Below are 11,815 nucleotides of genomic sequence, written 5' to 3'. Positions count from 1 at the left end.
CATACGGGGTGGGGGTAGGGTCCGTACATATCCGTCCCCACGCTATGTGATGTTTGTGCGGCCCGTACCCAGGCCTTTGCCACGTGGGTGCGATCCGTCCCGCCATTGTTGGGGTGACGTGTGTGGGCGTGGTCCGACTCGTACCCACGCTCTTCAGGCGTGGGTACGGGACGTACCTGTCTGGTTGTGTTGCCGGTTCGCGTGGTGACGGACTTCCGTTGTGGCGGTCGCTGGCTTATCAGGACACGCCCCCACCCCCTCGTGGTGACCAGGGCATGGGAGTCAGGTATGTCCAGGCCATGTGTAGTGTGTCACTCATGTGGTTGTTTTGTGGCCTGCCCTGGTCGTGCCACCCCCACCCCACCCCACTTTCCCCCCTCCCTTAGTTATTCTGACCTTCTGCGGCGTCTGCGTCGTAACCTGTAGAGGAGGTGTACTGCTATGAGGGCAGGGATGACTCGTAGGTTCGGGTCCATGTCTGTCCGTCGCGTACTGGTACTCCTTGCTCGCGTCGTCCTGTCGCGTACGGGTCCTCCTTGATCGCGTCGTCCTGTCGCGTACGGGTCCTCCTTGGTGGCGTCGTCCTGTGTGTCCGTCACGTACTGGTCCTCCTTGTTCGCGTCGCCGTCTGTCCGTCGCGTACTGGTGGTCCTTGTTCGCGTCGTCCTGATTTCCCGGCAGTTTTTGGCTGCCGCAAAATATTCACCGTGCGGGGTGACGTCGGTGCGAATCGTGATTCCTGGGTCGTGAATGGCTGGCTGCGTGCGTCCCGACGTCAGGTCGGCGCTTTCCCGGATCGCATTGGTAGGTGTTTTTTGTTCGGTCGGTCTTTTTTACGATTCGTACGGTAATGGTGTACCCGTGCGAATCGTAATTCCATGTTTGTATATTTTGACGACCGGGTACGCGTCGGACAGAGAATCTGCTCCGTCCGACGGTTCGTACCCGGTTTTTGCCGGATCGTGATCGGCACCATACTGTGATGACGATAAACAGACATAATATCAAATAAAAAATATCGACAGGACAGAATATCGAGTTTTTAATATAGAATGGACAGAATATCGAATTGCCAAAATATAGTGGTGAAGAATATCGAAAATCAGGTAAGAAATATCGATTTAAATAATATAGAAGTAAGTCATATCGACAGTCATAATAATAGTTGTTAAAAATATCGAATTTTTTGATAGTGTTTTAAGTGTTAGTATATGTGTTAAAAGTATGTATTAATTTTGGAATGTATGTTTGAATATTTTTAAAGTAATGAATTTAATGTTATTTAATTTTTGTGTAATTTAATTCTGTAGCGGGTTGTGGGTTTATAGGGGATTAGGGTGGGAAGTAATTTGATTATAGTACATTAAATAATAATTTGTTGGAATTATTAATTATTTTTAATTTAATTTTGTGTTTTACTTCTGTAGCGAGTTGTGGGTGTATAGGGGAATAGGGTGGGAAGTAATTTAATTGTTATTAGGTCATTATTAATTGGTATTAAAAATTAATTGGTTGTTGATTAATTATTAATTGGTAACTGATTTGTATTAATTGGTAATTAATTTGTATTAATTGTTTAAATGATAACTATGTTAATTGTATTAATGTATTATTTGTAGCGGGTTGTGGGTTTATAGGGTAATATGGTGGGAATGAATTTATTTGTAAATAATTAATTATTGAAATAATTGTTGTATATTGCTAATTAATTTATTGCTAATTAATCATTAATTGGTATTAATTTGATTTAATAATTTTTGGTATTGAAAATGAATTGTTTGTTAATTAATTATTAATAGGTAATTAATAAAATACAATACAATATTATAATGGTGTTTATAATTAATTTATAATTAATTAATTATTAAATATTGTGTGATTGGTAATTAATTATAATACGTTTTGGGGGTATTAATAATTTATTTATTTTTAATAAAATATTAAAATATTATTTTCCCTACTATTGCACTCACTGGAGTGGGAATAGTAATTTTTACCCCTACGCTATCCAACGCTTTCCCTACTATTGCACTCACTGGAGTGGGAATAATAATATTTACCCCTACGCTATCCAATGCTTTCCCTATTATTGCACTCTCTGGAGTGGGAATAGTAATTTTTACCCTCCCACTATCCAACGCTTTTCCTACTGTTGCACTCTCTGGAGTGGGAATAGTAATTTTTACCCTCACGATATCCAACGCTTTCCCTACTGTTGCACTTACTGGAGTGGTAATCATAAATTGTACCCGCCCGCTATCCTACGCAAAAAATATTGAATATTTTTTATCAATATTACGTTAATATATGTATTAATTTTTATTTTTTTACTTACATTAATTATTTATTAATTTTAAAGTTATTTAAGTATTTTTAAGTATGTTTCAGTTAATTATATGTATTATTTCATTAATTTTACATTACTTTTAAGACATTTAAAAAATTCGATATTTTGACTAACTATATTTTTTACAACAATATTTTGGATTCTATATTTTTGTACTTACCTGTTTGGGCTTTGATATTGTGGCATTCTATATTTTTTCCTCTATATTTTTGTAGGTCAATATTCTCCTTCTCGATATTTTGTCAGTGATCGGTGATGACATGCTCCGAGAGTTCGATTTAGTAAAGTTCAGCAAACATTAATGAAGTAGTCTTTGGGTAGATTTTTGGCTGGAACCTCCACTCCACTCATATGCTATTTCATCCAGTGTAATACTGGATGCTGCTAAATCTTCCCTGGATTTGACTGCCTCACATTTTTTATCATTTTAGACTTATGACTGTTAATGTACGTTTCTAGCTCTCTCTCTTCCAGTTGAGAGTCACATCGCATTCCTCTCACATTACATGGATTGGTGCCTCTCAACTCTTTTCCCTTTTTGTGACTTTCTTGGGTGTATTTGTGTGCAATTATCAGGAAGTAGTTGTATTAACAGATGTTCTGTGACTTGCTCCTTCCTCTATTTTCATGGGTTGAATGTTTTCCATATCACTTCCAAGGAATTGTGTTGTAACTTAATTGTTGTCTTTTCTTTTCCTTAGCTACGTATTCCCTACTGCTCAGCCAGGAGTGCTTGGCGATGAATGGAATGCTGAATGCTTGGTGATGTCATAGAACGCATGGGTGCCTGGTGATGTGCTGAGTGTCAATTGGAGTATGCAGGCTGTGAAGCAGAGAGGCTGCTCCTGGTGGGGCTATCTGCGATTTACCATCTTCTACTTAATTATCAGAAACTTACATTGTAACTAAGCTTGAAAAAACCAATCATAGATTGTACACCTGGGCTAATGAACTTTCAATTAGAACATTTTTGGTGACGAGGATGCCATTCGGGTGGAAGACACTGTACATCTTTAAGTTTCTCATCACGCGCACTGTGAGACGACAACCAGGAGGAAGTCACGGTTTATTCTGAAGATTCTATTCATATTGAACCCAGTGCACCACGGCGTATTGGGTGGCAGCAGCAACATGGAGCTTGTTGACAAGTATTCAGTATGGGTGAGGACTTCAGGTGAGAGATCGCTCACCGGAGTAAAATACTTTCTATCTGCTTTTGATTGGAATACATGTGTGCTGCATGTGGACTGGTGATTTTACATGGGTGCCTGGTGATGTGCTGAGTGTCAGATGGAGTATGCAGGCTGAGCAGCAGGGAGGCTGCTCCTGGTGGGGCTATCTGCAATTTACCATCTTCTACTTACTTATCAGAAACTTACCTTGTAACTAAGCTTGAATAAACCAATCTTAGATTATACACCTCGGATAATGGACTTTCAATTACAACATATGTGCAGCTGCTTTACACTTCCTCAGAGATCTAACATACAATCTCTTGGAATTTCTATGATTGTATTGGCCTGCTCTCTAGACAAACTAGCCTCTACATTGCTTTATTATACTGTAGAATTTGTAAAGTGTGTGTAGCTGCCCCAGCAATGGCACTTCCCATCGCCAGTGGCGGCTCGCATAGGGCGTGCTGCGGGGTGGGGGAGGGGCAGAATGTGGGATTGTAAACTCGTATATACGATGGAACGGAGGAAACTTTCCCCAGTTCTATCGTATGTCTGAGTTTACTAGCCCTCCCCCTCCTCCACCCCACCGCCCGCAGCATGCCCTATGCGAGCCGCCACTGCCCATTGCTGATCCAATGAAAGAACAAGCTGCTAATGTCGGCCTATAGAAGGAAGTAAAAGAGAAGAGATGCTAGGTGTAGAAGAGCCAAGTCTTCAAGGTTTTTTTTGAAGTGCAAATGATTCTGGATGTTCCTGAAAGAGAGAGGATGTGAGTTCCAAAGAGATGGGGCCTTGGCAGAAAAAGTGTGGCCTCCCACTCGTACTCTCCTGACTCGGGGTAGAGTGGCCAGATTGAGATCGGCCGAATGCAATGGACGTAAGGGCCAGTACGGGCACATGAGGTTAAACCTAATGGGGGCCCTCTGGGAATGAAAGATCTTATGTGCAATACACAGGGTCTTAAAATGAACACATCTGTTCACAGGAAGCCAGGGCAATTTGCGAAGAAGACCAGGCACAGTGCAAAATTTCCAAAGGGAGAACAGCAGTCTGGCCGCAGCATTTTGGGCCAGCTACATTCTTCTAGTAACTAGCTTGTTGGCGCCCATGTACAGAATCTAACCACGACAAAATTATTGCGTGAATGATGGTTTATAGAGTGCCAGGGTCAAAAAGACTGAGAATGGGTTTGAGACCTCTCAAGAGCCTGAAGCAAGTGCCTGCTACCGATTTGGCCTGCGATTCAAAGATCAAAGTGCATTTCTTTTCTGGTGTCCCTTTTTTCTTGTCATTCTAGTTAGCCCTGGTGGTTGATGCTTTGCCTTTCTCCTGCCTGCCAGCTCTTGCTCTCTTGAGGATTTATTTAATGCTAGTGGTTTTCCAAGAAGCTTGCAGTATGTGGTTTGTGACACTCAACCTCGATAAACCTCTGTTAAATCAGTCCTCAGTCGAACAGCATCTTCATAAATTTATTGAAAGCAGTGTTCTAGCAGGATTTAAAGTGTTCGCACAGTGCTGTCTTTTCTGCACAAACTGTTCTGATTAAAAGCCAGTCATCATACCCTACTTAATCAACTAGAAGATTTTGTTTCTGTAAGCCCCTAGATGCACCTTGATGCCCCAACAGCTTAGGGAAACTCAACCATCGATTTAAGCCACTTCGTTCACCTTGGCCCCAGCCTTCATTTGTTGTCTGCATGAACCCGGAGAGGAAATTCTCAGTAAAGATTAAAATGTTATGGCATGACACGGAGGCCAACATTATGCAAATCTCCTTTATTGCCACAACTCAGCAGTAACAATGAATAGAATATAGAACTTTAAACAACATTCCATATAGTATATACAGCATGAGCACACATCAGTCTTCCTTCTTTTTTGCTGCTGCTCAACAAGATAAGTACCCTCACTTTACTCGTGCTTATATAATTATATGTTTGCCAACTTGTGTTTCTTTGTCACATAACTGGGTCCTATTGACCCTACTATGCAATGGTTTTGATTTCTTAGCCTTTCTCTGAGGACCTTATTACACTCTTGTGTAGTTTTTCTGCTGGTTTACTTCTTGCCTCTCCTTGGAGACTTTTAGACCCTTAATTTATCCGCTTTGAGGTCGTATACGCTTATATGTGTGATCACTCGCTTTATGAGAATAACTGTGACCGATTGCTTAGCATGCGTCCTTCAAAAAGACTTGATTACTGAGGGTTGCCTGGCAGCGCTTCAAGCGCGAGCCAGGATCATGAATGAAGGCATGCCACCGCTCCCCCACCTTTTTAAACCTTATCGGTGGGCTTTGTGCCTCTGAAGTGGCCTCACCCTCACTTCCTGGCTCTCGCTGACACGCCGCAAGACTTCCTTCCCCACCGCGATGTGCACTTCAATCGTGCATCGCGGGGAGGGGAAGATTAAAGGAATGCCCATAAGCAGCAAACACGCACGCAAGAGACGTGCGTGGTTGCCATAACTACAGCACAACACTTGGCAGTTGCTGTGACCGGAGCAAGCTTTGGAGATACTTTTTACCGTTTCCACAACTCTTAACAGGAAAATAACCCATTAACAACCCAAAATTTTAAAAAAATAATAATAATATATATCTATATAGAGATATATTTAACATTTAATAAATAAACTAGGGACAGCTAATAAAAAATCTTCGTTTAAAAAAAAAAAAAGATAGATCATAATGTCCCTTGTTCCAGATACTAACCTTGAAGGTAAACTGGAATCGTTGGTCTCTAAGGCCATGGATAAAGCCATGGACTCCTTTAATGAGACAATCAATAAAAAATTTGAAATGCTGTCAATGGCATGGCCCACCACCAGTTCTATGCATTTTTACCCTCCAAAAGAAAGGGCAGTTAAGGCCCCAAAGAAAAGAGCCGCAACAGAAAACTCTGTTGATACTGCAAAAAAGAGCAAGAAAACAAGAAAAAAATCATGATTCTTGCTTATCAGGCGGTGACAAGCACGATGCCTCGGGCATCACAGAAGGGCGTCAAGGACCCCCCCTATGCATTGACAGCGATGAGGAGGATGAAGCAGAGATAAATCTCTCCTACTCATCAGAATTTGAGTCGGAGGATGAGAACATAGGTGATAAAACACCAGAAGGCTCTGAAGAGGCAAGCAAGGCCTCAGGCTCAAAAATGAGCACTACTGACCCCTTCGTGGAGAACATGTTTGACCCCCTACTGATCAAACACCCCTTATCCCCAGAATGGTTCCCTTCTCAACATGTCACCGAATACATTACCTTCTGGCTCAGGAAAGAAATCCCTAAGGAAGTAAGGTCAAGACTGAGGTCTGAGTGCCCGCGCCCATCACTTCCAGATAAGATCGCTATGACCCCTGAACTTGACCCTAGGTCGTGGCTTTTATAACCAAGGGCGCAAAAGACCCTAGGAAAGGGATTGACAAGAGCCTAAGATCATGTCAAGACCGACTCTTGGACACGATTGGCCCAATAACGAAAATTTATGAACTGGCTGAAAACGCGTATGCTGAAGGGACACCAATAGACCCCAGAGAATTACGCCAGTGGGTCCAAAGGACAATATGCTTGATTGGCAATGCTAATACTGCCATTTCAAATGAACGGAGGAAAGGTATCCTCCTGAAAATTGACCCAAAACTAATTGAGCTAGCGAATAAAGAAGGAGGACCCTCTTCTCAAGGACTCCTCTTTGGAGTAGAGTTCATTCGTGACATGGCTAAATATGTGGGGGCCTTTAGCTCTATTCAAAAGTCTCAACAAGAGATTATAAAAGTATTTTTTCAGGATAACATTTTTTGAAGGGCCGGGCGAATGCGGGGTCGATTCCCCGGCCGTGGACAATCTTCATCCAGACCCTTTCTGGGATGAGGCACAAGATTCCAACAGACATCCTTTTATGGAGGCCAATCTTTCTTTCCGCAAAGACAGAGAAACCGTACAAGACCTTTCCGGGGAGAGAGAAGAAACCGAGGTTTCTCCACAGGTAAGAACCTCGAAAGACCCTTCAGATACCCCTATAAAGGTGGGAGGGAGACTAGCCCTTTTCTCTGGGAATTGGACTATGGTAACACAAGACCCGTGGGTTTTAGATACAGTCAAGGGTTACAAGATAGAATTCATCGATACCCCCATTCAAAGAATAAGACCTCGAGAAATACACTTCTCTCAAGAACAGAGAGAATTAGTCTCTCAAGAAGTAAAATACCTCTTAGCCAAAGGGGCAATAATGGAAAGTTCACAACTTGGTTTTGTGAGCAACATTTTCCTAGTGGAAAAGTAAGACAAAGGACAGAGACAGATGATACATTTGAAAAGCTTAAACGAATGGGTAACGTACCACCACTTCAAAATTGAGGGAATACATCTCCTAAGGGACGTTCTGAGAAAGGGCGACTGGTTAACTCGTCTAGACTTGAAGGACGCTTACCTGACCATTCGAATTTGGCAACCACACAGGAAGTTTCTTCAATTCAATTGGGAAGGAAAACTTTTTGAATTTCGCACCCTCCCCTTTGGGATTTCTTCAGCCCCTTGGTGTTTCACCAAGGTATTACGACCAGTAGTAGCATGGCTAAGGCAGAGGGGTGTAAGATTAATTATTTATCTAGACGATATCCTCATAATGGGTCAATCCAAATCGATGGTAACTCATCACACGGATCTTACTATCCGACTTCTTCAACATTTAGGCTTCGTAATAAACTCAAAAAAATCATGTACAATTCCATCCCAAGAAACGCAATTTCTGGGTTTCATGGTCAACACATTGAATGCAGAACTGAAACTTCCAAGGGAAAAGATAAAGCAACTTCGAAAAGAGCTCAGAAAGATACTATCTTTTAAATTTTTTTCCCTCAAACTCTTAGCCAGGATCCTGGGCTTGCTTTCTTCAATCATCCAGGCAATTTTTCCAGGACCCCTACATTACAGAGCCCTTCAGAGACTGAAAGCGAAAGCTCTCAGAACCAACCTCTCCTACTCCCAAATGACTTGTCTAGACCAAGACTCAAAGAAGGAACTGACTTGGTGGCTGAAGAATGCAGAAGCCTGGAATGGCACGGCCATCTTTGGGGAAGCACTAGATTTGATAATAGAATCAGACGCGAGCCTAGAGGGATGGGGTGCCACATGTGGCAATTTTTTTACAGGGGGTCGTTGGACACAACTCGAGAAGGAACTTTATATCAACTGCTGGGAGTTACTAGCAGTTTCTTTTGTGGTTCAGAGTTTCACTCAGAATTCAATGAAATGTTGCATAATGCTGCGCATGGACAATGTCTCTGCAGTGAGATATGTCAACAAGATGGGGAGACCACACTCAAAGGGCCTTACGGAAATAGCAAAAGGCTTCTGGAGCTATTGTTTGAACAAGGGACTCTCTGTTACAGCAGCACATTCCTGGTTTGAACAATGGCGTAGCGGATTGGTTCTCAAGGAATTTCAAGGATTCCAGCAATTGGAAACTAGACGAGAGAGTATTTATGATAATCCAAGACAGATGGGGTCCGTTCGGGACAGATCTTTTCGTGGACAGACTGAACACACAGCTAAAGAGCTTCTTCAGTTGGAAACCGGACCCTTAGGCATCCGGGGTGGATGCCTTCCTCCAGAACTGGCAGGGCTTAAAGCCATATGCCTTCCCGCCATTTTTCATGCTTCCTCGTCTTCTCCTATATGCCCGTCGTTACTTACAAACATGACGGTGATAACCCCTCTTTTGAGGTTGCAAGTGTGGTTCCCACTCTTTTTAGAGATGATTGTGGCATTCCCGATCCTAATACCAGCTTTCAGAGAAATACTTCATCTTCTCATAGACCAGGGTCTCTTGACTTTGACGGCATGGAGGATTTCAGGCAAAAATGGAGAATCCCAGGCCTTTCGCAGGTTGCTTTCCAACTCATATCTGAGTCTTGGGCATCTGGAACAAGAAAGGCATATCGACTGGCGTGGAACAAATGGGTTTGCTGGTGTATTCAACAACACTATGATCCCGTTTCAACTGATTTAGTTCACGTAGTTAATTTTCTATCTGAACTCTTTTCTTCTGGTCAATCTTACAGAACAGTTAATGTCTATAGATCAGCAATTGCTGCAGGCCATTGCTTAGTTGATGGCGTATCGGTGGGACAAAACCTTTTAACTAAGAAAATTATGACAAGCATGCAGGTTCTTAATCCTCCAACCCTTAAATATACCGCCTTATGGGACGTAAGAAATGTTTTACAAGTTATATCCTCTTGGGGGGACAATGTCGAACTTTCTCTTAAACGTACCTCTTACAAGCTTACTGTATTGCTTTGCCTAGTTTCTTTTAGACGAACCTCTGATGTCAAGGCCTTGGATGTTTGTAGCAGAGCTTACCAACCTGAGGGAGTGTTTTATCTTAGAAAAAGGACTAAAACTATGTCATCTTCGATCTTCTACCCTTTCTTCTCTTTGAATGAAAGTTTGTGCGATGTCAAATGCTTCAAAGAGTATGAAAAGAGAACTGCCTCCTTGAGAGGTGTTGGAACCCAATTATTGATCTCTCACAGATTCCCACATAAAGCTGTTTCATCTCCCACGCTTGTAAGATGGGTGAAAGAAGTGATGAGAGAGAGTGGTGTTGATGTCTCTATCTTCGGCGCACATTCCCTCAGAGGCGCTTCAGCTTCTAAAGCTTTTATGTTAGGAGGTGGACTGCAAGATATTCTTAGAGCCGCTGATTGGTCGAATGAAAGTATGTTTAAAAAATGTTACTTTAGGCCAATCAATAATGTGATTGACAATGTGCTTAATTCACTTTAAACTTGCATAATGTTGGCCTCCGTGTCGTGCCATAAAATTTAGATTTTTCACAGCCTGGTGGGCAAAAAAATCTGGGTTTTATTAAGGATACGGAGGCCAAGATTATCCCACCACTTATTGACCCTCCCAGGGTTTTGTTCATTTTGACCTATTGTGTCTTTTTACTTACAGAATAATTCACCTATGCATTACTCCTGTTTAAAGAAAGTTCTTCACGTCATTTTCAAGAAGGAAGACTGATGTGTGCTCATGCTCTATATACTATATGGAATGTTGTTTAAAGTTCTATATTCTATTCATTTTTACTGCTGAGTTGTGGAAATAAAGGAGATTTGCATAATCTTAGCCTCCGTGTCCTTAATAAAATCCAGATTTTTTGCCCACCAGGCTGCGAAAAATCTAAATTTTGCACGCCTCTTTCGGAAGGCATGATGGCATTTGCTGTACAGTTACTCAATTACATCCTTCTCCATTACTGCTGCGTGCAGCAGTTTGTTTTGTCCTTTATGCAAATTTTTATGTTGCTTCTCTGAGAGCAAGGTTTGCATGTAGTTGGTCTTCGGTGATTTTGCTCCAGCTGTGGTGGGGGATCTGTTGGGTGCGGTGGAGTGTGGTAGGTTTCTGGAAGGTGAAGTGGATGCAGCGGTGGTCAGTCCAGAGGAGTTTGGTGGTGTGGCTGGCGGAGATGTGCAGGCTTGAGGAGAATTTGGGATCGAGCGTGTGGCCGGCAGAGTGGGTGGGCGTTGTGACGAGTTATCTCAGTTCGAGGTTGGCGAGGTTAATGATCAGAGTTGTGGAGTTGTTGTCGTTGTTGTTCTCAAGGTGAAAGTTCAGGTCTCCGAGGAGGATGTAGTTGGTGGAGGCCAGGGCGTGCGTGCTGATGAAGTCGGCGATGGAGTCACTGAACTGGGGGAGGGTCCAGGGGGTCAGTAGACGAGGGTGGCTCTGAGGGTGGAGTTGGTGTCTGTGTGGATCTGGAAATGCATGCGTTCGGCAGAGCTGAGTGCGTCGTCGGTGCTGGTCGAGACCCTGATGCTGTCCTTGTTGACGATGGCGATTCCTCCTCTGACTCGGTCTCTGCAGGTGATCTTGTAGCCATCTGGGATGGCTATGGCGATGTCGGGTGCAGAGGAGTTGTTCAACCAGGTCTCTGTCAGGAAGGCGACGTCCGGGGAGGTTGTGTTGAGCAGGTCCCAGAGCTCGATGGCATGTTTGCATGCGGAGCGGATGTTCAGTAGTATGCATCGGAGGTGGTTGAGGTCTTTCTTGGCGGGTGGTTCGTCGGCTCTGTGGCTGGTGTAGCTGCAGCTCCGGCAGGTGAAGGGACCATGTGTGCGTTTCGGGGCGGCCTTGAAGCAGGTGTGGGTCTGTCCAGGGTTGAGAGCGTGCAGAGTGATGGCTTCGTAGTGGCAGGTGGGGGGGCCAGGTGTTCTGGTGCTGGGTGCGGTCCAGGTGCGGACGGGCGCAGACAGGCTTGCCTTAGGCATACATGGCAAGGTGGGAGGG

Source organism: Triturus cristatus, chromosome 3_2, assembly GCF_964204655.1.
Source record: "Triturus cristatus chromosome 3_2, aTriCri1.1, whole genome shotgun sequence".
NCBI classification, from domain to species: domain Eukaryota; kingdom Metazoa; phylum Chordata; class Amphibia; order Caudata; family Salamandridae; genus Triturus; species Triturus cristatus.
The sequence above is the reverse complement of the archived record's forward strand: the minus strand, read 5'-3'. Positions refer to the sequence as shown.